The sequence below is a fragment of the Rhodnius prolixus genome, unplaced genomic scaffold, assembly GCF_049639745.1.
Source record: "Rhodnius prolixus isolate KJV_2025 unplaced genomic scaffold, Rpr scaffold_7, whole genome shotgun sequence".
Classification (NCBI taxonomy): Eukaryota; Metazoa; Arthropoda; class Insecta; order Hemiptera; family Reduviidae; genus Rhodnius; species Rhodnius prolixus.
Genome location: NW_027411582.1, coordinates 20,630,077 through 20,654,783, shown reverse-complemented (window position 1 = coordinate 20,654,783; position 24,707 = coordinate 20,630,077). Strand labels below are relative to the sequence as shown.

At 35.9% G+C, this 24,707-nt stretch overlaps 1 protein-coding gene across 6 annotated transcripts in view; it reads right to left on the bottom strand.

Annotated features, from left to right (window-relative positions):
• Pgant9 (polypeptide N-acetylgalactosaminyltransferase 9) overlaps nucleotides 1-24,707 on the bottom strand; it is a 709,503-nt gene that overhangs the window by 500,362 nt on the left and 184,434 nt on the right. The gene's annotated exons all lie outside the window — the stretch shown is intronic.

Here is a 24,707-nt window from a genome sequence, read left to right as displayed (position 1 = left end):
ATTTTGATCACTAATTTCCTTCAGGGCACCCAGACAGTCCCAAACCAGCCTTGAGTTGACCTGGTAGGAACTAATTGCCCGTAGAGCAGCCTGACTATCCGAGATGTTGAGGGTTAACTCGAAACAAAATCCAATTATTCTTTTGCATATTTTCCTCGGTTATTTTACACGGATGCAAATGTGCATAACTCAATTTTTAACGCGACTTAAACAAAAGAAGCTGTTACAACGTCAATAGAGGTTGTCCCCTCGCTGTATTATGACACAGTCCAAAATGAATTTGATAATTTAAAAAATTAACAAAACAGATAGAAGAAATAGTTATTTATTTAACAAGTGTGGAAAGTAGTACTTTTCCCCTCACGCGAGGCAGGGTTTGCACGCACGAGCGAGCGAAGCGATGCGAGTGCAAGTGCAAATTGCCGAGTGTGAGGAAAATACTTTACACTAGAGTTAAATATTATATTTTTTCTGCAACCATTTATTAACTAATAAAATTAAAAATTTCATTTTTACAGTCTACAAAAAGTAATTTATTTATTATAAACATTTATTGTTATATTACAATTATTTACATTACTTACGTATTTACATTACTTATTACATTTTCTGCTGTTTCTTTTATTGATGGAGGAGTGTTTTCTAAACAGGCATCACTAGAATCCATTTTAAATTTCTGTAAGGTAACACTATCACCTTTTTAACTGTTATAATTAAAAATATCTAATTATTTATTAAAGTATTATTTTTATTTCTATATTCCTTTCAATTTTTATATAATTTTTTAATATTCGTTTTTTAATTATTTAGATAAAATAAATTTAAATAAGCTTATTAGAGTTTTACAGAAAATATTTTTATGTTAATAACAAAACTTCTTATATCAAGGAAGCACAATAAAGTTTTTCCACACACTAGTGCGGAAAGTGACACTAATGGGAATTTCCCCCCACTAGTGTGGGAAGTTGGGCATTACACAGCTGATTTTAATTGAGTAATGAGAACTTCCCTACATGGTTGCAGAAAAAATACTTTTTTACACTACGTATTCTTATCAAAACCAAACACAGGAAAGGGCATATAAATTTATCTTCAGACACGAAGGGAAAAAAACCATTTAAATGATAAAATATTAATTAAACAAAAAAATGTTTGTTACAATTAGTTATCTCTCTCTTCTTTTTGTCGTAACAAGCGATTAGCAGCCCCATTGTACTAAAAAAGCGTACAATCTTATCCAACAATTATGTATAACAAATGAAGTTTATTTCTTACATAAAAGATACGTTATTGTTCCTTTATATGGATTAATCCTAACGGAATTAAACTAGCCAATAAAAATTTATAATAAAGCACAAGGACTATTAACCTAAGCTTTTCTTTGTCTTTGAAAAAGTGGGACGGGGCAGAAAATGTGAATTATAGGTGAGAAAATTTAAATTTTATCTTCCTTCAAATTGTAAGTATTAAAATTCTTATATGAATGCTTCATTTGCCAAATCGATTAACTCCATAAAACAAAAAAGTTGAGAAAAATGAGAAACTAGTGTACGAGGTGTGGCTATTAAATAACGAGACTATTGCTGCAAAACATTTTATTTTAAATTTATACATATTTAGTTATTATCACCTTCAATATACACCCCTTCTCTATCCCTAAAACGCTCCACACGAATTCACCATTGTTCGAAACAGTACTGGAAGTCTTTTTCTGTGAGCTCCTGCATGACGCGCGCCGCTTTTTCTTTCACAGCTTCAACGGACTGAAATCGTGTCCCTTTTAATGCAGATTTGACTTTGGGGAAGTAGATAAAAGTCAAATGGGGCTAGGTCAGGCGAATAAGGCGGTTGGCCTAAAACTGGGATGTTGTACTTGGCTAGAAACTGTTCTTGACAGACAATGCAGTGTGAGCCGGCGCTTTGTGTTGATGGTGAACCCCGTGACTTTTGTTCTTGCACAAATCGGGTCGTTTTTTCCCTTACTCTTTCACGGAGTTGAGCAAGCACCTCACGGTGGTAATGTTGATTAATTATAATCGATATTTTCATCCGTTTTGGACATGGAAGGGCGACCCGGGCGGTCATCATCTCCGACGTCTTCTCGGCCATCTTGGAAACGCTTGAACCTCTCAAAAACTCGCGCACGTGATAAACATTCATCACCATAAACTTCTTTTAATAAAAGATAAGTTTCAGTAGCGGTTTTACCCAGTTTACTACATGTGTAGTATCATGTTTTCGGGCAAAACGAAACTAACCCCTCTTACACAAAACGACGGTTTCGGTCAGACAGATTTCTCTACATACACTTGAGAAGGCTGCAATCGAAAGAGAAGGCTTCACGCTGCACAGCTGTGCAGGTCGTTAGGATTTGGCGCATGCATAGTTCTTCTGTAGCAGCATCAGTCTCGTTATTTAATAGCCACACCTCGTAAACAGAGTTCCGGAAAGTCACAAGAGTGCGTTTTGCATCAGAATTATTGATATCGTTTGGCTACTCCCTAGATTTCACAGCCATTCGAGCTAACTCTAAGCCGCTTTGAATGTATAGTTTAATCAGGTAACATATTTTTATGTCAGTGCTACTGGAAGAAACCAAATATGGTAATAGCTGAAACTAAAAACCAGCACTTCAAAAACTATTATTTTATTTTTTATAGGAAGTTACACTTTACTAAAAATACCACCGAATTATTTGGTCAACATATACCAAGAAAAAACAAAACAAACTATAGTAACTGCAATCCAATGATAAAACTCAAAATAAACAGCGCTATTTATAGCTGAGCTGATAAAGCACAAAACAAGTAACCACATAATTTTGCCTACTTTCTAAACCTTAGGAGATTACAAATATATTATACATCTCCTAAGGGTTGATAACAGAGTTGTTTGCTTTTATTGTCTCATAAAGGAACACTTTATTATGTAAGTATATCGATTACCCAATTTATGTCGGCATTTATTGTTTGTACAATATGAGAATTGTACTAAAATAACACATGTAATATCTAATCCAATTTTTTTTTGCTTTAAAAACAACACAATAATTGTGGAACTATAAATTTAATATTGGAATGTAAATTTATTTAATGTAGTTATCATAATTAGTGATAGTATTTCCTAAACATTCGGAACTAACCTTTAAGAACAAGCTAAATGTCAAACATAAAACATTTGTTCATAATTATAAGCCCTGAAGATGACCTAGCCCCTTCGTTTGAAAGCTCGGCATTAGAAATTGGTAATAATCTTTTTCCCCTTAGATAATGAATCTTTCATCCACCAAAAAAAGGGGGGAACAATTCTCTAAAATCATCGAAATATTTTGGAAATTTAAAAGGCAAAAAAAGGGGCTTCAATTTACTGTGGCGATTTTTGAATGCAATAGTCCCAATTGGTAGAAAGAGCATTCTTGTTTAATCTTAGGATTTGGTTTACGGGTTTTTGTTTAGTTTATTTGTGCTACAATCAGCGCATTGGCGTTATAAGTAACATTGTTGACGGTGAACAGTAGAGGTAGACGAGGGCAGAAGTTACCCAGTGGTAACAATCCATAACACTGGACTATTAGTCCATTCCGTTCACTAGAGAGGAGATCACAAGGCCACTGTCTTTTAAGACGTCTTGTTGGGTTGCCAAAAAGAGTTCTCGAAGAAAGATTTTTGAGCAAGAGGATTTGCTGCGTTTGATTGCAGGTAAAAGTAAACGAGTGGAGAAGTTACTCAGTGATGATAACACTCCAAAACATTAGACTGTTAGTCTCTCTCTCTTCACTAGAGAGGAGATCACGAGGCCACTGTCTCTTAAGGCGTCTTGTCGGGTTGTAAGGAAGAGTTCTCGAAGAAAGATTTTTGAGCTAGAGGATTTGCTGCGTTTGATTGCAGGTAAAAGTAAACGAGTGGAGAAGTTACCGCAGTGGTAACACTTCAAAACATTAGACTGTTAGTCTCTCTCTTCACTTGAGAGGAGATCATGAGGCCACTGTCTCTTAAGGCGTCTTGTCGGGTTGTAAGGAAGAGTTCTTGAAGAAAGATTTTGAGCTAGAGGATTTGCTGCGTATGATTGCAGGTAAAAGTAAACGAGTGGAGAAGTTACCGCAGTGGTAACACTTCAAAACATTAGACTGTTAGTCACTCTCTTCACTTGAGAGGAAATCATGAGGCCACTGTCTCTTAAGGCGTCTTGTCGGGTTGTAAGGAAGAGTTCTTGAAAAAGGATTTTGAACTAGAGGATTTGCTGCGTATGATTGCAGGTAAAAGTAAACGAGTGGAGAAGTTACCGCAGTGGTAACACTCCAAAACATTAGGCTGTTAGTCAATCTCTTCTGTAGAGAGGAGATCATGAGGCCACTGTCTCTTAAGGCGTCTTGTCGGGTTGTAAGGAAGAGTTCTTGAAGAAGGATTTTGAGCTAGAGGATTTGCTGCGTATGATTGCAGGTAAAAGTAAACGAGTGGAGAAGTTACTGCAGTGGTAACACTCTAAAACATTAGGCTGTTAGTCAATCTCTTCACTAGAGAGGAGATCACGAGGCCACTGTCTCTTAAGGCGTCTTGTCGGGTTTCAGGAAGAGTTCTCGAAGAAACATTTCGAGCCAGAGGATTTGCTGCGTATGATTGCAGGTAGAAGCAAACGAGTGGAGAAGTTACCCAATGGTAACACTCCGAAACATTAGACTGTTAGTCACTAAAGAGATTCACGAGGCCCACTGTCTTTTAAGAAGTTTTGCCAGGTTGCATGGAAGAGTTCTAGAAGAACTTTAAGCTAGAGGATTTGCATGTGATTGCAGGATGAAGTGTGGAGTTTCCTGTATCGTGTTTTTGGCGACTTAGAATGTTAAGACCTGTATTATAGTCCGGTACGAGACGTTACAAGAAGCGTTTACTACGGATCGCAGTATTTTTAGATTATATAGATTGAATTTTATGGAGACTGGTGCGTTTTGGTTGTAGGATTACAGTTTAAGTTGAAATCCAAGGCCCAAGAAATTGTCAATAAGTTTGTACCACTTTCTTCCATGATATTAACTTGAATAGGAGACATTTATATTTATATTATAAAACTAATATCTATTTTGGTGCCCACAGGAAAGCATTATCTATAATATCCTCCCACACAGAAAAGATTGGTGATAATGATAATGTGACAATGTTATCAACGTTTCAATGTTTTGTATGTTTCCCAAAAAAATCAAAAATTCTTGTTACTTTGTATGAAGCAATATATTCCTATTTACAAAAAACTTAACGGCCTGAAATTTCTAAATGAATCACATTAATTATTGGATTGAATTTAAATGATAACCAACTTGTAAAGGAAATTTAAATACATATATATCTGTACACTTTACTTAAAGGAAATGAGATCTGACAAAGACAAGCTTTGAAATGTTATTTAAACTTTTACGCCAATGAAGGCTATTTAACTTGAGCCAAACTTAATTAATATCCTAAACTCAGGTCCCTTAAACGTATAGACATATATATTCTCAAAATATTGTTTAGCAAGTTTATATTCGTAATTTTCTCACTAGAATGAATATTAACTACTAACAAGTATATGATAGACAGAATCAGATATCTACTTAATTAAAAAAGTATTATATAGGTTATATTATGCACTTTATTAAACAGAGTTCAGAGAGGAATATATACATTTTCAAGTAATGTTTTACGTAGATATAACGTTATATGGTTTATGAATGAAGGGTAAAACTTTGGTTGGAGTCCTTTTAAAGGACTTGGCATCAAAAGACTGACATCCTTCTTTTGGGACAACCTTAGAATTGTAAGGAAAGTTACCGGGAGATTTCTCTTGAGATGATATTTTGGGTAGATGTTAAATTATAGAAGCAAGGAAGTGTTGAGGCTTACAGTAGAGGTAGGATAATTAGAGCGTACGCTTTTCATACACCAAACATTGTAAAAAAAACAAAAGTGATAGGCCTATTATATGGGAAATGAGGATACTGTAGTGGTACAACCAACTGTCCGTAGTTTAGGATTGGGGAGTATTGGCTAGGGACGCTGCTTACCTTCATCTCGCCTCCCTTTAGAAAGAGATTTGGAAGACCACTCAGAAACACTATCTATCCAACAAAACTCTACCAATCGTTCTACGCGCAAGCTAACCACTGCTTACTATAGACATCATTATTACTGAGCCATTCACTGCACAACTCGATTAACTCTATAAAACCAAAAAGTGGAGAAATGCGACGAAATAAGGTATTTTTTTTAAAACAATTCCTGTATATAATATAAATTCAACTAAATTTACCGTTATCATTCAACGGCTGCTACTGAATTCGAGTTGAATTATTGCAACGATTTACATTAGAGTACCGAGTTAATCAAAATCAGATCGGCTTCTGAAATAAATTATTTATCATTTAATGGTGTTAATATTTATTATTTGGGAAATTTATTATAAATATAAAAAAGCTGTGACTGAGACCAAGTGCTTTGACAACTTTTATTATTTATTTTTTTAATTTGTTTATTTACTTTGCAACTGTATCCTGGTACAATAGGCAAAAGTGATGAGAGATAAGGGATGGCAAATACACATGCACATGCATGTGCGCCAAGAGGCGTGAGTGGAGTGAACGACGACCATCCAGTGATGGAAACCATTTAGTTCGCCAGATTGGCAAGCTTACACTGCAACCATCCTGAGAGATCGACGTTATATGTTGAGATAGTCGCGTGGCCACTGCCGCTTCAGTCTGCGCTGTGGATTTGAAGGAAGTGTTGTAGTAGACATGTTGTGGATCAGAGGGTTGTAATGATTTTGTAGATTTGAGTGCAGTTTTGTGTAGCGAGATTAGGGCTATTTCAGAGACGAGAGGAATATTTAGATCAGAGAGTATTGTGTGATTGGAGACGTAGAAGGGAGCGTTAACTATTGTTCTTAGGATTTTTGATTGTAAGGTTTGAAGTCGGTTGATGTTCGAATTTTTGGCACTTCCGTAGAGCTGTATTCTGTGCGTCCATATTGGGGCAAGTAGAGCGGTATATAGTGTTCGTTTGTTCGTCAGGGTTAGTTTTGATCGTTTGTCGAGTAGTCTTTTCAACATTTTATACCTCAGATTGAGGTCAGTTCGTTTGAGTCTCGTGTGAGGGTTCCATGTTAGTCGTTTGTCAAGATGTAGTCCGAGATATCGTACTTGGTTAGTATTTAGATTTCAATTCGGTTACTTTGATTCTCCACTTTTGCAGCCAAGGCTTGAGAAGATTTAGGGTGTGATTGGAGTGCACGGCATGCTGTTACAGGATCCAGATAAGGTGTTAGAATTGCAGCTTTGACAACTTAAATTTAAGATATTTCAAAAAAAAAGTGGAGTTAATCGATTTGTGCTGTGAACGGCTCAATTATAAGTCTTTAACTTAATTAAACGAACCCGAAGAGTTAATCTCCTTAAAGACAAGAGATTGGGTTTTAGCATAAAGCGCAACAATCCTCAACAAAATGGCGCCCAGCTTCAAGAGACTCAACGCGAGCTTTGGTGACGTAAATAAGGACTCAGTTGAATAGATGATGAGCATAAGTAGCTTGTCCACACAACGATCTGGACTAACTGTAAGACCTAAGATCAGATAGAATTTGAAGTAGAACCATCCTAATCGAGAAGATCTCCACTTCTTCCGATATTCTTTTACAAACTACCTTCGTTCAGCAATACCGTTAGGATTCAGGAATAACCGGTTGAGGAGTAATTGTAAACAAAGAAGCCCCTTTACCCTTAAAAGTATCATCAATTCCCAAGGATTCCAGAGTGTCTAGGGGACCAGAAAATTGCGTGGGAGACCTTAAGGTCCTTAATGGTTGCCTGACCAACCGAGAAAAATAAAATACCAGCCTGAGCGATACCCAATCCAACGGATTGAACTAGCAGCTGCCATTTTTAATAATAAGTCATCTTCGCTTGGAAGATAAATGTATAATCTGGCCAAGGTCACATCTGGCACGTTCCCATATGCGACATAATGAATAGAACTATGTAATCACTCGTATCTTGTGGCTAAAGTCCGTGACGGACCAAAGAACTAACGGCGCTACCGTCGCAAAACTTTTATCTCAAATTACTACCCTCTTCTTCCCCCAAAAGTGTTCTTAATCGAATTTCCCGGGAAAACTTTTCAAATCTTCATGTTTGTACTGAATATATCTAGTTAGTTGCAACTTCCGCCTTTAAACAGAAGAGTATAGCATTTCTGAAAATTCTCTTACTTCTGCAACAAGAAGTATCATCTCTATTTCTGAACAACCAGAGTATCTGAGAGTCGATATTGCCAACATCATAAAAATATCATTTTCTTGCTCAGTCTTTAGGCAATTATTAAAAAAATTAGACAATTTAATAAAAAATGCAATGTGCTTCAATCAATTGCAATGTGCTTCCATAAATTGCAATGTGCATCCGTGAGAAGGTTTCTCAAAAGTGAAAGATAGAATTTACATATTTTATCTACTATCATAAGCATGTGCTGAAGTCTAAAAGAAATATTTAAATCTAAAACTGATGCAATTTTGCTTCATAAAAGTATAAAAAGTACCAATTATAAAACAATAAACTAGGCGTCACGGTAGCCGAGTGGTTAAGATACTAGACCCGCAAAGCTAAGATGTACTGTTAGTTAGTAGGTTCGATTCCCGGTCTAGACCGTTAGATTTTATTCAATGTTTAATATAAGAACTTTGTAGTAAAGCATGTTTGCTCTCTTAATCTTGACACTTAATCGATAAAGCCCCCCTGAAAAAGTAGGCTATACTTTAAAAAAAAAAACTAACTTGGAAAAATTTGTCATGAGCCTAATAATTACTAGAAACAAAACAATAATTATTTATAAGTTGGAATGGTATTTCCAAAAAAATATTGAACCTAAGAGTTGGATGTGGATATGCTAAAATAATTTAAGTGGAAATTACGGAAGAAGAAAGAGAGGGGGCTAGGGCCCATGTTGGAAATCTTGTTGTAGGTTATGAGTAAGGTTAGTGAGAGGGAACTTTGTGGTTATATATATTGTAGATCAGGCCGTATAGTGGAGAGACCCAAGTCTGGCGGTACACAAGCTGGCTTGTGGGGATGCTGTGCACACACCACTGATCACACGACCACCTGATCTGGATATCCTTGTATAATGCCGTCAGATAAACTACACGCTTCAATAAACTATATCATATTCATTACTATTTATATCTTAAAATTTGTTACGACTAACCAATTTTCTAAAAATAATTTAGCCATTCCCTAAAAATAGTAGACCAAAAATTTAAACCAAAAACATAAAAACGTTACAAAAACTTATTTTTAAGTGTCACTCACATGACTTTTTCTAACTAAAATGTCGGAGTGCTAACTCATTACACACTTTTGGAAAAATAAGCGTTAAAGGTATTTTAAAAAATATGTTTAAAAAGTGAAAAAAGCCCGGTAAATTTGGGCTAAATGTTTGAAAATTTGCTACAAATAGAAATTATAATAACATTTTTAATCTTCGTTAAAACATATAACCGCACATTGTACGGAAGTAGTACTTTATAGCTGTGATTATTAAAACAAATTCGCCTCGCGTATTCCGTTATAAAAAAAAACTATTATGAAAAAATTATTATTATTATTACTATTTTTTTTTTTAATGATTAAAGGCGCGGCAACATCTAAGGTTATTGGCGCCCGGAGCTTTTTTCAGTGCACTGCCGGCCCCCGGACACTGTTCTCTCGTTACATACTCCGGGAGTAGAGGAACATCCATACAAACTTAGTACAGGAGGTATTTGTTCTGCCCAGTCCATCTTCGAATGTCTTGCAAGTCTTACATCTTGACATGGATTTAGTCAAAGAGATCAATACATTGATGTACATATGTTTAAAACGAACAAAATGGCTTTCCCCAATACAATATAAGTTAAAGAAAATGTAGCCAAACAGATCATGGAGTTAGGTGTTAAATAATAATCATTATAAAGCAACAGTATAATTATCACAGTTAAAGAGAAGCTTTTGGTTCTGTTAAGGACGTCTATAGAGCTTTTGATTTGATGTTGTCAGGTAACCATTCAACATGATCAAGCTCCTACTAATCCCTGATAACTCCACCTTCTCTGATTTGTCGATTCATTTAATCTTAATTGATTCTGATAAGTCAAAATGCCTAGCTCAATTAACGGCCAAAATCTTTTCTAAGGACATCTCATTTTGAAAATTAACAACGCAAATCTATAGTAGCTCAGTGGCCTCCGCTCCGCATTACGAAAAAACTTGTCTTACCAACGATTTGTACAACCTGTTGCTCATCATTTACACACACAAATATCGAAACATATTTCGTATAAACACAGAGCGTATGTCGCGTTAAACTTCTTTAACACACTACTTGTACGACGCTCCAGATTACCCATAGAACTAAAACGTTTAATATACAACACTATTCTCAAACCTATGTGAACTTTTACGGACTAGAGCTGTGGGGTTCAGCCAAACCTACAAACATACGGACAGTACAAGACATTTCAGTCAAACTACTGCCGACAGATAGTTGAAGCTCCTTTCTACGGTGACTAACCTCACCCTTTACAACGACCTCAACATTCCCTTCATAGACCAACTCGCCAAGACTAAATACCAAAAGGTCCATACTACTCTCTCGACTAGCTCTAATCCTCTTGTACTGTCTCTCGCTTCCTCTGACTTCCCTAATACTCCTCGCCGACTGAATTGCCAGTTGCCCTGCGACTTCCTCGCAGTCTGAAGACCTAAACGTCATTATTCCCTTAAAGAGAGTGCTACCGCTGGGTAGCTTCTCTCCTCCCGCACCAGTTCATCTCATTCACCTCCTATTTACTTATTGTATATATATATACAGATTGTAAATTACTAAATAGATAAACCATATGTAGCATGTAGTTTTTTTGTACGATTTGTTTTGAACGGTTTTCTAAGGAACGTACCTACCGTGCAAAAAAAGAGTTGGGTGTACTAGTAAAAAATTGACTCTAACATTTGATGAAATTAATAGTTTACTGCGAGCCACAAGAGAAAGTAAGGTTATCCAGGTTTATCACCAATAAAATATTAATTTGAACTGTGATGGTTAATAAAAGACTTAGGTAATTACGTTTATTCAATCTAAAGCACAGCAAAGGTTCCTTTAGAAATAGAAAAAACGAAAATAAAAAAAATCTTAGATAAAGGAGAGAAGTGGCCCTTTCCCTTCAATTTTCATCCGTTGTGTACTACAAGTAATAAACTAGTAATTGAAGCAGCGATTCACCTCAACAGCAGAAAAGGGCTGAATGTAAGCCGCCTCTAGCTGAAAACCCCGTTGTTATTGGAACGTATATAAAAAGAAAGGAAACCTACTTCCCGAAAAAGGGTTCTCTATGTCCGGACTGAATCGAATTTCCCTTCCACCGACAAGTGTATATAGACGCCCTTTTTTTCACTGTAGAAGAAAAAAAAAAAAAAAACAACCCTATCAACAACCTTGGCCCACACACCGCTCCAAAGGGAGCTAAAGCTATGAAGAAGTGGTATATTTGGTGAAGAAGAAGGAAGAAGTAGAACTCCCATCTACCAATGCTCCTTCAGGACTCAGGAGTCCGCCAGTGTGAGTAAAAGTGCAGGATCTAGCCCTTACTTCCGGCTTATAACCGGCGGTGTAGAGGGGGAAGTTAATTCCTTTCATATCCAGACTTCCCGTGTATAGGACGGAGATCACGGCTTACATTCCAACCTACTCTTCTTCACCCTCAGTTTGTAATCATCAACGCTCTTACTACGTGATTTCCTAACACTAACTGACAAACATATACGTACACAATGTTTCCATCAACGAGAGACTATCCCAAAGAGCAACTTATAATCACTGATCAGTAAATTCTCTGATTCAGCTACAGCCAGTGGCTGCTGCCTCATCAAAGTCATTTCCAAACACAATTAATGTAACAATTTATCGCAAGGAGATCTATTTTATTTTTATTTGTAATTCTTTTGCTATTTTTGCTGTCTCTGATTTTTGGCCAGCAATATAATTCTAAACTAAACGAGCGAACACACATTCTAACCCTCTCCCTGCAAACTAAAAGTCGAAATTCTCAATTATCCCCTTAAATCCGTGACCTGTTACACTCACGACGATGTATTGAAGTGATCATTTCCAATCGCCGAAGCGATTGTAATGAAGGAATGTATGAAGATAGTATTCATTTAAAAACTATCATACCCCCAAATTTTAGACAGATACCAGAACTACTTAACTGCACTAGACCAAAATTATTTATTCAATTCCACTTTTAGCCCATACGAGGTGTGGCTATTAAATAACGAGAATGATGCTGCTACAGAAGAACTATGCATCCGCCAAATCCTAACGACCTGCACAGCTGTGCAGCGTGAAGCCTTCTCTTTCGATTGCAGCCTTCTCACGTGTTTGTAGAGAAATCTGTCTGACCGGAACCGTCGTTTGTGTAAGAGGTGTTAGTTTCGTTTTGCCGCAAACATGATACTACACATGTAGTAGAGCAACGAATTGTCGTGAAATTTCACATCAAAACTTGATAAAACCGCTACTGAAACTTATCTTTTATTACAAAGAAGTTTATGGCGATGAATGTTAATTACGTGCGCAAGTTTTTGATTGGTTCAAGCGTTTCCAAGATGGCCGAAAAGACGTCGGAGATGATGACCGCCCAGGTCGCCCTTCCACGACCAAAACGGATGAAAATATCGATTATAATTAATCAACATTACTACCGGTGAGGTGCTTGCTCAACTCCGTGAAAGAGTAAGGGAAAAAACGACCCGATTTGTGGAAGAACAAGTCACGGGTTCTCTATCAAGACAACGCGCCGGCTCACACTGCATTGTCTGCCAAGAACAGTTTCTAGCCAAGTACAACATCCCCAGTTTTAGGCCATCCGCCTTATTCGCCTTAACTTCATTTTTGTCCACCTTTTGAATTAAAGCGCAACCACTACTGAGGTAACTAGTTTGGCTCACCTTAAGAACTGTTCTCTCGTCAAAGAACAAAAAACACTACCTTAGTTCACACCACTTGCAATTGATCTTAAACATATCAACATTATGATGATTTAATTAACGAATTAAAACGGATTAAAATCAAATAGGCATTTAAAAAAATCTATAAATGTCTAAGAAATTACTTTTAACACATTCTTACTTTTAAGAATAAAAATTTTTAAAAAAAATCCAAATACCATATTGAGATGTCTTTGGAAATATTGGGTACACACCTGAAACAAAAACAAAAAAAAAGAAAATTAATTGCAATTCAGGAAAACTGAAAGAAAATATAAAACTCTCAAATTGCAATAATCATCAAATTTGAGCTGCAGCATGAGTTATTACTCTACCTCCTATTTGATTTATTCAACTTATCGTCGGGATACTAAGGTGTAATGATTTTCAAAAAATGTTTTATTTAAAATTTAATTTTCTAAACAACAGTCAAGTAATCGCCTCTTATTTTTCAGGCGGGGCTTAACGCCTAACTACCAATTAGGTGTCGTGAACAGGGTGGCGTAAGCTCATAATTTACTATAAACAATTTTTTTCTAACAAATAAAAAGTTATCATACGCGGGATTCGATCCGGGGACCTTCATCACACAAATCCACGTTCATGACCACTAGACCAACACCCTCCCCAATTCTGAATAATAATAATAACTGGCTATCTTAATCTCTTTTTTTTTTTTAAATATCTTTATCTCTTTATTAAAGTGAGTTCTGTCTGAAAGAGGAGGGTAGAAATACGATCCGATGATAACAAAGGGAACTTATCTCAGTGAAATATTCAAATTAATACGCTATATTAATCCTCTCAGCCCCACTTTTCTTTTTTGTTTATTACTGGTGGATGGATTTCACTAAAAACCATTAACTTCTTATTATTAAAAAGTTTCAGCAGAAGAAAAGAAGTCTCTCTTAAAGATTTAGTCTCCCTTTTTTTAAGTCTTAATTGTAATTTCCGCTAAATGAAAATGGGATAATTTATTTCTTAAACTCAAGATCTTCAACCAATGCTTTGACTCTTAATAATCCCCAATGATATAATTTTTGACGTGAATACGTCTTTAAATTTGCGATCATATGGAGGCAATCCAAAAAACCTAATGATAACAAAATCGGGAGATACAGTTTGGTATTATAGTTTCAAATCTATTGTCTACATCTAAAATTAAATTAGACCACTGGATAGCTAAAGAATCAAAGAATTCATTACGATAAGCAAGGACTTGACGCATCGCGCGCGGTGGAGGGGGAAGCGCCGCAATTTTGAGATCATTTTGCTGCGTATCGAGAAGCTACGATGTTCGTTTAAGTTTTAATCGTCAGCTGTTGTCACAATCTATCGATTTTATATAAAACATTAGTGTAAAATAGTGACAGTGAATATAATAAGGTGTTAGAATAGAAAAAATATTATCAAAAATATATAATGTAGACCTATATGGGTCGAAAAGCCAAAACCAAATACAGAGATCGTATACGGTTGGAAAGGGCTTCTCAAGAACAATCGAATGGTAATAATAAAACACCATATGACCGAGTCAAGCTGTGCTGGGAACGTAAAAGAATGAATACGGCCGAGCGGATCAACGACGGTGTCAGTATATCTGCAGCTGGGGCGGTTGAAAAATAATGCAAGTGGATGATGAAATCGCTTCTACATCGACAACGGACTGTATAGGCATAGATTGTGTTGGATCGTCGATTATGAAGACACATTGGGCAGCAGCTAATGCACGTTTCACTACGACGTTTGTCAACAATCCAAGGCAGTGTCCATGACACAGCAACAGTTTTTTTTTCTCTCTAACTCTTAAGAAGATGGCTCAATGTTGGGTTTTCTGCGAGTTAAACTACTAGAACTACGGGACCAAGGACAACAAAATATTTTAGTTGTACAATAAGCTAAATTTTAACTAGCAGATCTTTTTCCTCCATTATTAAATTAATGTAACTTGATTTTAATTTCAATAAAAGGGACTTTGTCCATGCAGCATTAAGTGGGTAGAGTAAGTTGGCTGTATTAAGCTAAGTTTTATTCATCAATAAACTTAGAAATGGGAAGCAAAGAAAGCAAACTCCTGCACTCAAGAAGTTGGGAGCTTATTTGGTAAAAGCTATAAGGAAACTCTGTAGAAGAAACAAGTATTCTGTAGGGAGGCAAAGGAAAAACTTTTTTTACCTTTAAAGAGGGTGGAAGAAATAGTATAAGAAGAAGAATTGAAACTAGAGGACTTAGAAGAAGAAAAGGTGAACATAAATCAAGATCATGCAAATCAAATTACGAAGTATCACTTTCAGAATGGATACAGTAACTTATCATTAAAACAGAGCAAGGACATTCTCTACCACTCTAGGCCACCCATTTTGACCTCAAGAAATCTTTCTATAGTTCGTCAATAAAAGTACTGAATAAGCAATGTAGAAGTTCTTAACAGCCGTTCAGTTTGCCAATATAATATATGCCCACCAACTTTCAGTTGGTGCAAAAGAACTAAACTTAAATATGCCTCTGCCCCATCAGTATCATACAATATACATTGTCTGGGCAAAAGTTCTTCTTATTTTTTTGGGGGGAGAGGTTAAATCACGTACCATTACCATACACAAGAACAAACACACTTTAAATATGTAGGATCGACATAAAAAAAACATTTGTCCCAGTTAAACATATGTTTGATCCAAAAACTCTAAATGGAAAAGTAAGTTCGGACTTAGTTTGTGTACATTTTTTGTTTATTTTATTCCACGTTAAAACAATAAAATGGAACCCAAAAAAAATAATTTAAAAAAACAAGAGATTTACGATAACCTACTTCTTCCAAAAAGGAATGGTCCAGATAACATCTACATGGGATTGATTTTTAGATACACTTATCTGAATAAATTATTGCTTCACATTTATTTACTTTTATAAAGCTGTTGAAACGTAATTTGTTTCAAAATTATTCACACCTTAAATTGTAAGAAAGAAGGAAGACGTTCAGGGCCTATGGCCAGAAAAAAGTCTGTTTACAAAAACTTGTAGAGGAGAAGGTGGTAATATGGGACAGTCTTTTTTTACCTTGCACATTTTGAACACTACAGAATTTAAAATCTACTCTGAAGTAAAATCATAGACATAACATTATTTGTCTTCGTAAATTTGGAGCCCCTGAGTGGATTACAGCAAGGAGTCTGTGGTGGTGCCATATTGGGTTTTCAGAAAGTGTGGTCCGTAATATGGGACACACATAATAATTATAGTTAATGTTCTCCGTTTCTCCATGAATTGTAAAAATAAGCCTTAAATGTGCCAAAAAACTATATTTTACGCAATTATCGTACATTAAGGGATAAAAAATTAGGGTGTAATCAGTTTTCTTAGAGAAATGTCAAGTCATGATAGGTGTGGACTGGACACAAAAAATCACAAACAAATGGCTCCTTTTCACACGCAGTGCATTCCATATGAGCCCAACGACAACCAATGCACTCAATCCACATTTCTCCGGGCTTTTTGAGTTCTTGAACTTTTCTCCGCAAAAAAATGCAATCCGTATCTTCATTATCTGGTGTCGAATTTTGGGGTGGAGTGGACAAATCCGAATCGTCTTCAGAATCTGTTTGTTTTGATAATAGGCTGCGCATTGTTGACTTTGGGAGCCTGAAGTGAAGTGCAGCTTCTCGAATACCAACTTTTTTCTCCCTTACAGTTTTAATAGCACCTTTTCATCCCTATTTTTACGTTTAGTCCTACTTTTGGCGATGGTCCTAATTTTGTTCTAGGCATATCTTTTTAGGCCCTTTATAGTACCCTGTAGAAAAAGAAATATTTACAAGACACTAGTTTCGCCCTCAGTGCCACTTTTCACACTGGTATGGCAGACGATCCCATAATACCACCATACATCGCGTCCAATATAACCTCATTTTTTCCCCCCAATATACATTCATATTTGAAATCCATAATACTGGCAATTAAAACTCTCTACTTTCTACATTTTTAATGTCTAAGGGAGATTATTCTAACTTTCCTCGGTATTAACCAAAAGCAGAGGAAAATCAACCTTAAGAAAACTTTTTTAGCACTGACAAAATCAACACAGTCCTCTCTTGGACAAAGCTGCCACTCGATTGACGGCGCTGCCTTCTGCAGCAGACAAAGCCTACCCCAAAAGAGTAGTAAGGCACCAAAAACTAACAGATAGCACTATGGTTTCACAAAAACAGGGGTGACCAAAATTCCAACCCCGTCCCAAATTACCTAACTTCTCCTCTTATTGGTGATCTAAGTTTCGGTTAACATTAGAAACGAAAATGCGGATATACGAGGGTCGTTTGAAAAGTCCGTGTAAAAATAAAAACTACTTAATTTTTTGGGGTAAACCTTTTTTATTTTTCAACATAGTCTCCTTTTAGACTATGTTCACATACACTTCGTCCAACGCTGCTCTAGTTTGTTGATCCCTTCCGAATAATAGGATTTGTCCAAGTCTGAAAAATAGCCATTCGTTTCTGCAATCACCTCCTCGTTTGAATAAAATCTTTTTCCCGCCAGCCATTTCTTCATATTGGGGAACAAATAGTAGTCCGAGGGAGCCAAGTCTGGAGAATAGGGGGGATGTGAAACGAGTTGGAACCCTATTTCCATTAATTTTGCGACCACAACTGCTCAGGTGTGAACTGGTGCGTTGTCGTGATGGAAAAGGACTTTTTTGTGGGCCAATCGTGGGCGTTTTTCTTGCAGCTCGGTTTTCAAACGGTCCAATAACGATGAATAATATGCACCTGTAATAGTTTTACCCTTTTCCAGATAGTCGATGAGGATTATTCCTTGCGAATCCCAAAAGACAGTCGCCATAATCTTTCCGGCCGAAGGAACGGTCTTCGCCTTTTTTGGCGCAGATTCCCCCTTGGTAACCCATTATTTAGATTGTTCTTTGGTCTCAGGAGTGTAGTGATGTATCCATGTTTCATCCACAGTGAGGAAACGACGCTTAAAGTCCTGCGGATTCTTCTGGAACAGCTGCAAACCGTCCTTGCAACACTTCACACGATTTCGTTTTTGGTCAAGCGTGAGCAATCGCGGCACCCATCTTGCGGATAGCTTTGTCATGTCCAAATGTTGATGCAAAATATTATGTACCCTTCATTCGAGATGCCCACAGCACTAGCAATCTCACGCACCTTCACTCTTCTGTCATCCATCACCATATCATGGATTTTATCAATGATTTCTGGAGTAGTAACCTCAACAGGGCGTCCAGAACGTTCAGCGTTACTTGTGCCCATATGGCCACTCCGAAAATTTTGAAACCACTTATAAACTGTTCTAATCGAAGGTGCAGAGTCACCATAATGTTTATCAAGCTTCTCTTTAGTCTCCTGAGGCGTTTTGCCTTTCATAAAGTAGTGTTTAATCAACACACGAAATTCTTTTTCGTCCATTTATTGAAAATCACTCGACTTCCTCCATTCAAACGAATGCCAAACACAAAGAAATGGACCGATCTGGCTGAAACTTGGTGTGTGTTCTTCCAAGAGATGCTACTAACTAAACATAACCTCGATACGCGCCAGTGGTGCTATCTCTCTGACTTTGCACGGACTTTTCAAACGACCCTCGTAGTCTCAATTTAATGAATAAATCATTAAAAGTATTTTATTTTTAGAGCCAACAGAGATGTGACCCTTCTTTATATTTTGACTGTTGTTTTATTAGACTATTTTTTTTAAACATTTTTTTGGCTAAAGAAATGGAGAATTAAAAAAAAATGAAAACAATTGTATCTGAAGCTACAAGAACACGTTATAAACCCTGTAGTTTCCCAACTTACTACATGGCCAGGAAATCTTCTTAAGACTGTGGCAGTAATAGTACCCCAATGCATATTAGTGCAATGTTCTCCTTTGAGAGTTTCACAAATGGGGTGAGTTCTCCCTTCACATAATTCATGTATTTAAATAACTCATGTTGTATCAGCTTCACTTGTTACATAAAAATGTACTGCAGTTGAGAAAATAAATAATGTTAAATAAAAAAAAGAATCTATTCACAATCGATTTGAGAATTGTTTAAATATCATTATAATTTTAAATTACGAATACTTTTTGCTGACCAAACTACCGAGGTTTGCAGTTTGTTTCTTCGTTCAAATGGAAACGTAAAATTACTGTTTAGATTTGACTTTTTCTTCTATTATTCAGCATTTATTTAACATTAATGGGAAAAGTTTAGTCCAGTACAATGCTTGAATTGTTAATATTGAAGTAAAATCTTCTATAACAAACTGATTATTCAATCTTTGACGACAGATGAAATTCGAAACCGGTTAGGAATATAAAACATTTACTTCCGACGGATAAAATCAGCAATATTATCTAGCCTCTGCAGTCCTAACTATACGAGGTGTGGCTATTAAATAACGAGACTAGTGCTGTAAAACATTTTATTTTAAATTTATACATATTTAGTTATTATCCCCTTCAATATACACCCCTCCTCTATCCCTACAACGCTCCATGCGAATTTACCATTGTTCGAAACAGTGCTGGAAGTCTTTTACTGTGAACTCCTGCATGACGCGTGCCGCTTTTTCTTTCACAGCTTCAACGGACTGAAATCGTGTTCCTTTTAATGCAGATTTGACTTTGGGGGAACAGATAAAAGTCACATGGGGCCAGGTCAGGCGAATTAAGGCGGATAGCCTAAAACTGGGATGTTGTACTTGGCTAGAAACGTCTTGACAGACAATGCAGTGCGCTTTGTCTTGATGGAGAACCCTGTGACTTGTTCTACCACAAATCGGGTCGTTTTTTCCTTACTCTTTCTCGGAGTTGAGCAAGCACCTCACCGGTAGTGTTGTTGATTAATTATAATTAATTATATAAGATATAAGATTAATTAATTATATAAGATATAAGAACTATAAGGTTAGCGAAAACCTAAGGTAAACAACACTAAAATAGAACTTTCAACACCATTTAGAAAGGTAATCTTAAGGTAGGATTAGTGCACTTAGAGGGCAGTAAGAACTATACACCGTCTACAGAAGGGCTTCCTCCCAAGATGGTGGATTGGGTTCCCACTTTACTGGGATACTCTTACCGCTGGGACCAGTTCAACAGCCCTTTAATGTAAATAACTTTCTCTGAAACCCTCTTTTTAATTCTTATATAATTAATTACTTTTTTTAAAGGCAAAGGTTTTTTTTAATTTTTTTTTTAATTAAATACAAGCACCCAAATCCTTTCTTTAATCTAATTTAGAGGATTTTTATCTTTTTTATTTAGTGCAAAAAGAAACGTCGTCAAGAGTGGAACAAGTTCTCTCATCCAAATTTTGGTGGTTTGAATCATTTATTGGAATTTACAACTCCAACAATTGCAGTGAATTTGGTACAGGATAACACAATGTCTGGGATATTCTGAGTGTAGAAGGCACCCACCCAATGGTGTCATTCGATTATCGTGAACGTATACTATACTGCTCTCACGATATAAGAGAAGTAACAATGATAACAAGAGTAACAAATGAAACAATCGAGTGAAGAAGTTACCCAGTGGTAACATTCCAAAACATTAGACTTGAGAGGAGATCACGAGGCTACTGTCTTTTAAGACATCTTGTCCGGGTTGTCAGGAAGAGTTCTAGAAGAAAGATTTTTGAGCTACAGAATTTATATGAGATTTCAGGCTGAAGTGAAGTTTTCTGTATGGTGTTTTAGCAACTTCGGTGTAAAAGGAATGTTAAGGTCAGTGTATATAATCAGGTTGGAGACATAAAATGGAACGTTTACAGTAGTTCGAAGCATTTTAGATTGAATCCTTTGGAGATTGGAGCGTTTGGTTGAACCCCAGATGGGTTTTAAAATAGAAGTATAAATCAGTCTTTTGTTATCCAGAGAGAGTTTTGATTTATCGTCTTTTAATCTCCTTGGAGGATTTGCCTGGTCAAGTGGAAGAAGATAGGTGCGTTCGTTTAAAAAAATTAGGATGAGCTGCTGGTAGAAGAATGAAAATTTGAGAAAACTAGTATTACAGATCATTGACGAAAGAAATTTTGACATCATTATGGCTTGTGCGGTTAGAAGTATAAAAAGAAGTATTAAGGGATTTTGAGATCATTATGATTTGTGCGGTTGGGAACATAAAACTAAGCATTAAGGGATTTTGAGATCATTATGGCTTGTGCGGTTAGTAACGTAAAACGAAGCATTAAGGGATATTTTGAGATCATTATGGCTTGTGCGGTTAGAAACATTAAACGAAGCATTAAGGGATTTTGAGATCATTATGATTTGTGCGGTTGGGAACATAAAACTAAGCATTAAGGGATTTTGAGATCATTATGGCTTGTGCGGTTAGTAACGTAAAACGAAGCATTAAGGGATATTTTGAGATCATTATGGCTTGTGCGGTTAGAAACATTAAACGAAGCATTAAGGTATTTTGAGATCATTATGGCTTGTGCGGTTAGTAACATAAAACTAAGCATTAAGGGATATTTTGAGATCATTATGGCTTGAGCGGTTAGTAACGTAAAACGAAGCATTAAGGGATATTTTGAGATCATTATGGCTTGTGCGGTTAGAAACATTAAACGAAGCATTAAGGTATTTTGAGATCATTATGGCTTGTGCGGTTAGTAACGTAAAACGAAGCATTAAGGGATATTTTGAGATCATTATGGCTTGTGCGGTTAGAAACATTAAACGAAGCATTAAGGGATATTTTGAGATCATTATGGCTTGTGCGGTTAGAAACATTAAACGAAGCATTAAGGGATATTTTGAGATCATTATGGCTTGTGCAGTTAAAAACATAAAGCGAAGCATTAAGGGATTTTTCGTAGTATTAATAGTAGGTACAAAAGTTTGGTAGTTACCACTACCAAAATATGCTTTAAAAACCTTAATAAATTAATGATACAAAAAACCTCTTCTTCAATGAAACCGCCAACTAATTCATAAATACCAATTTCTTTCATACAATTACCTCATCCACAGCGTTATTCATGTATCACAGATGATAATATTAATATTTAAAGCGAGTAGGCCATTGAAGGTAAAATTTGTTACCTTTAGAATCAATATTAACAGAATTAAAATCAATATTTCATGTGGTCTCTGTACACTGTAGCCAACATTTCCCAGTTGTGCCAGTTCCGCATTGGAGCTGTGGTCTGATATATCGCTTGGAAATTTTCAATATAAAATATTGGCCCGTTAGAATGCATTTTTCTTCACTCACTTTCTACACTGCATGTTTCATCCTGCATAAACATGTTCTTCCAACTACATTTTTTTAGAAAATAAAAATCCGCTCAAATTTTCAATACCAGTGCACCAGTTGGCTTCATTGGGAGGGTCATTTGTATGCAATTGTGTTTTTTACTTCATTATATAAACCTGAAGTTGGTCTAATGTTCTAAATTGATTAGTAGTTTTCGTCAATTACTATTTTTCCCACAATGATGTTGTATGTAATAAACAATATATATTTTTATTTATTTATTTTCTGTTACAACCTCAAAGGTATACAGAGAGTGAGTTGACCTGAACTCCATACAGATAATACAAAATAAAGAGATTGCTTGATCACTTAAAACAAATAAAAATAATAAAAAAAAAACAGTAAAAACGAAGAAAAAAATTACAAACATATATATAAATGAAATAACTGTACAAAATGACAATAAATTAAAGTTCGGCTCTTTCAAAATAATAAGATTTAAAAAAAATTAACTTAAAATATTTCTTACTTTAAATATATTTACACAAAAAATGAAGATTTCATTTAGTTTACTGATATGGCTTGTCTCCGTGAACTTCAGTAAATTAGTTAATATCTCATCACTATTACCTGGGGGTAAGTTGTGTTTATTGAAGAATTTTGTTCTGTAGGAAGAAAAGGCAGGACAGTTAATAATACAGTGAGCGATACTATCAGGTTCATTTACAGAGCAAAGCTTGCACATTCGGTCAACATTAAATTCATACTTCCTCTTATCTATAAAAATGGTACATTTCTTTTTATAAGACAACCTTAATTGGGCTATAAGTCTTAGTTTAGAGATATGAACATTGCAAGACAGGTAAAATTCTTTTTCCATTGAAAGACTACTCATATGTCTATACAACAAGTTATAACGGCTATCCAAAATGAGCTCTATATCTCTTGAAAATAAATTATTTTTAAATGAATCCAGCAAGCCTTGGGAATTCTCTTTTACTACCTGAGTATTCTGTGACAACCAAACTTCCTCCGCACCAATAGAGACCAAATACCCCTTAAGCGCAAGTATCCAGTTATAAGGCATGTCGTAAGAGTCACTTAATTCCATCCATCTCAGATAACACGCTTTTGGAATACGGTCCTCTGGCATCTCAAGTAAGACAGACCACCAATTCAGCATTCTTTTAAATATTTGGAATTCTGTATGTATCCTACCGCATTCAACCCTAACGTATGAATCGGGCGTGTTTCTCGGGAGGTGCAACAATAATTTTAAAAACTTTAATTGGCCTCTCTCAATTACCTTAGTGTATTTAGGACCCCAAATTTCCGCCAAATACAATAAAACACTTCCCGAAATTGAATCATACAGAGTTACGTTGGAATCGAAATTGTCACTCTTACAAGATCTTAAAAGGGTCAGAACAGAGGCAGTGGCTGATGCATTCTTGGCCAGAAAATATTTAGAAGTTAAGGAGAACTTTGCTGAAGGTGAAAAGGGGACTCCAAGATATACAAAATTATTTGAGTATTCGATATAATGACCATTATACATTAGACGCTTTACTGTAGGAGGATTTCCACCCTTGGAAAACACCATAGCAAAAGTTTTATTAGTGTTCACTGTAAGCAAGTTTTCTTCGCAGTATTCTTTTAAAATGTTTAAATTTTGTTGGGAAGCCATCCATGTAGGAGACAACAACACCATATCATCCGCGTAAAGAATCATCTGTAAATCTTTATTTTTATTTAATGGAAGGCCGGTGAAGTTGTGACTAATAAAATACTCAACAATATTTGAGGTATACAGAGAAAAGAGCAGAGGGCTCAATATTTCACCCTGTAAAACCCCTTCAGATACAGGGATTTCTTGGGATGCACCATCATCAGCATAAATCACCATTGAAGCATTGTCATACAAATTTTTAATTATTTGTAAAATTTTTCGGCTTACGCCTAAACTATATAATTTATGCCACAGTTTTTGATGATTGATCGAATCGAAGGCTCTTTTAAAATCAACGAAAACCGCATGAACTTTGCTTCTTTTTTTCCTAAGATTAATGTTAACGATTCCTGCCAAAGTGAACACACAGTCACGGCAACCTCTATTCTTTCGGAATCCCATCTGCTCCTCAGGGATCAGATGGAATTGTTCAACCCAATTATAAAGTCTGTTATAAACTATTTTAGTAAATATTTTAGTTATGCAATTGAAGATCGCTATACCCCTATAATTATAGGGGTCAAGGGGATCTCCCTTTTTAAAAATCATTTTCATTTTAATTGAAGACCAAGCTTTCGGGGGATACTCAGAGTGAAGGACCTGATTAAATAAGCCCAGCAGAAATTCTACCCAGGACGAGTTGAGAGCTTTAAAACACTCGTTCGGAATCAAGTCCAAACCAGCTGCTTTATTAGGTTTACATTCATTAATACTTAATTGGATCTCA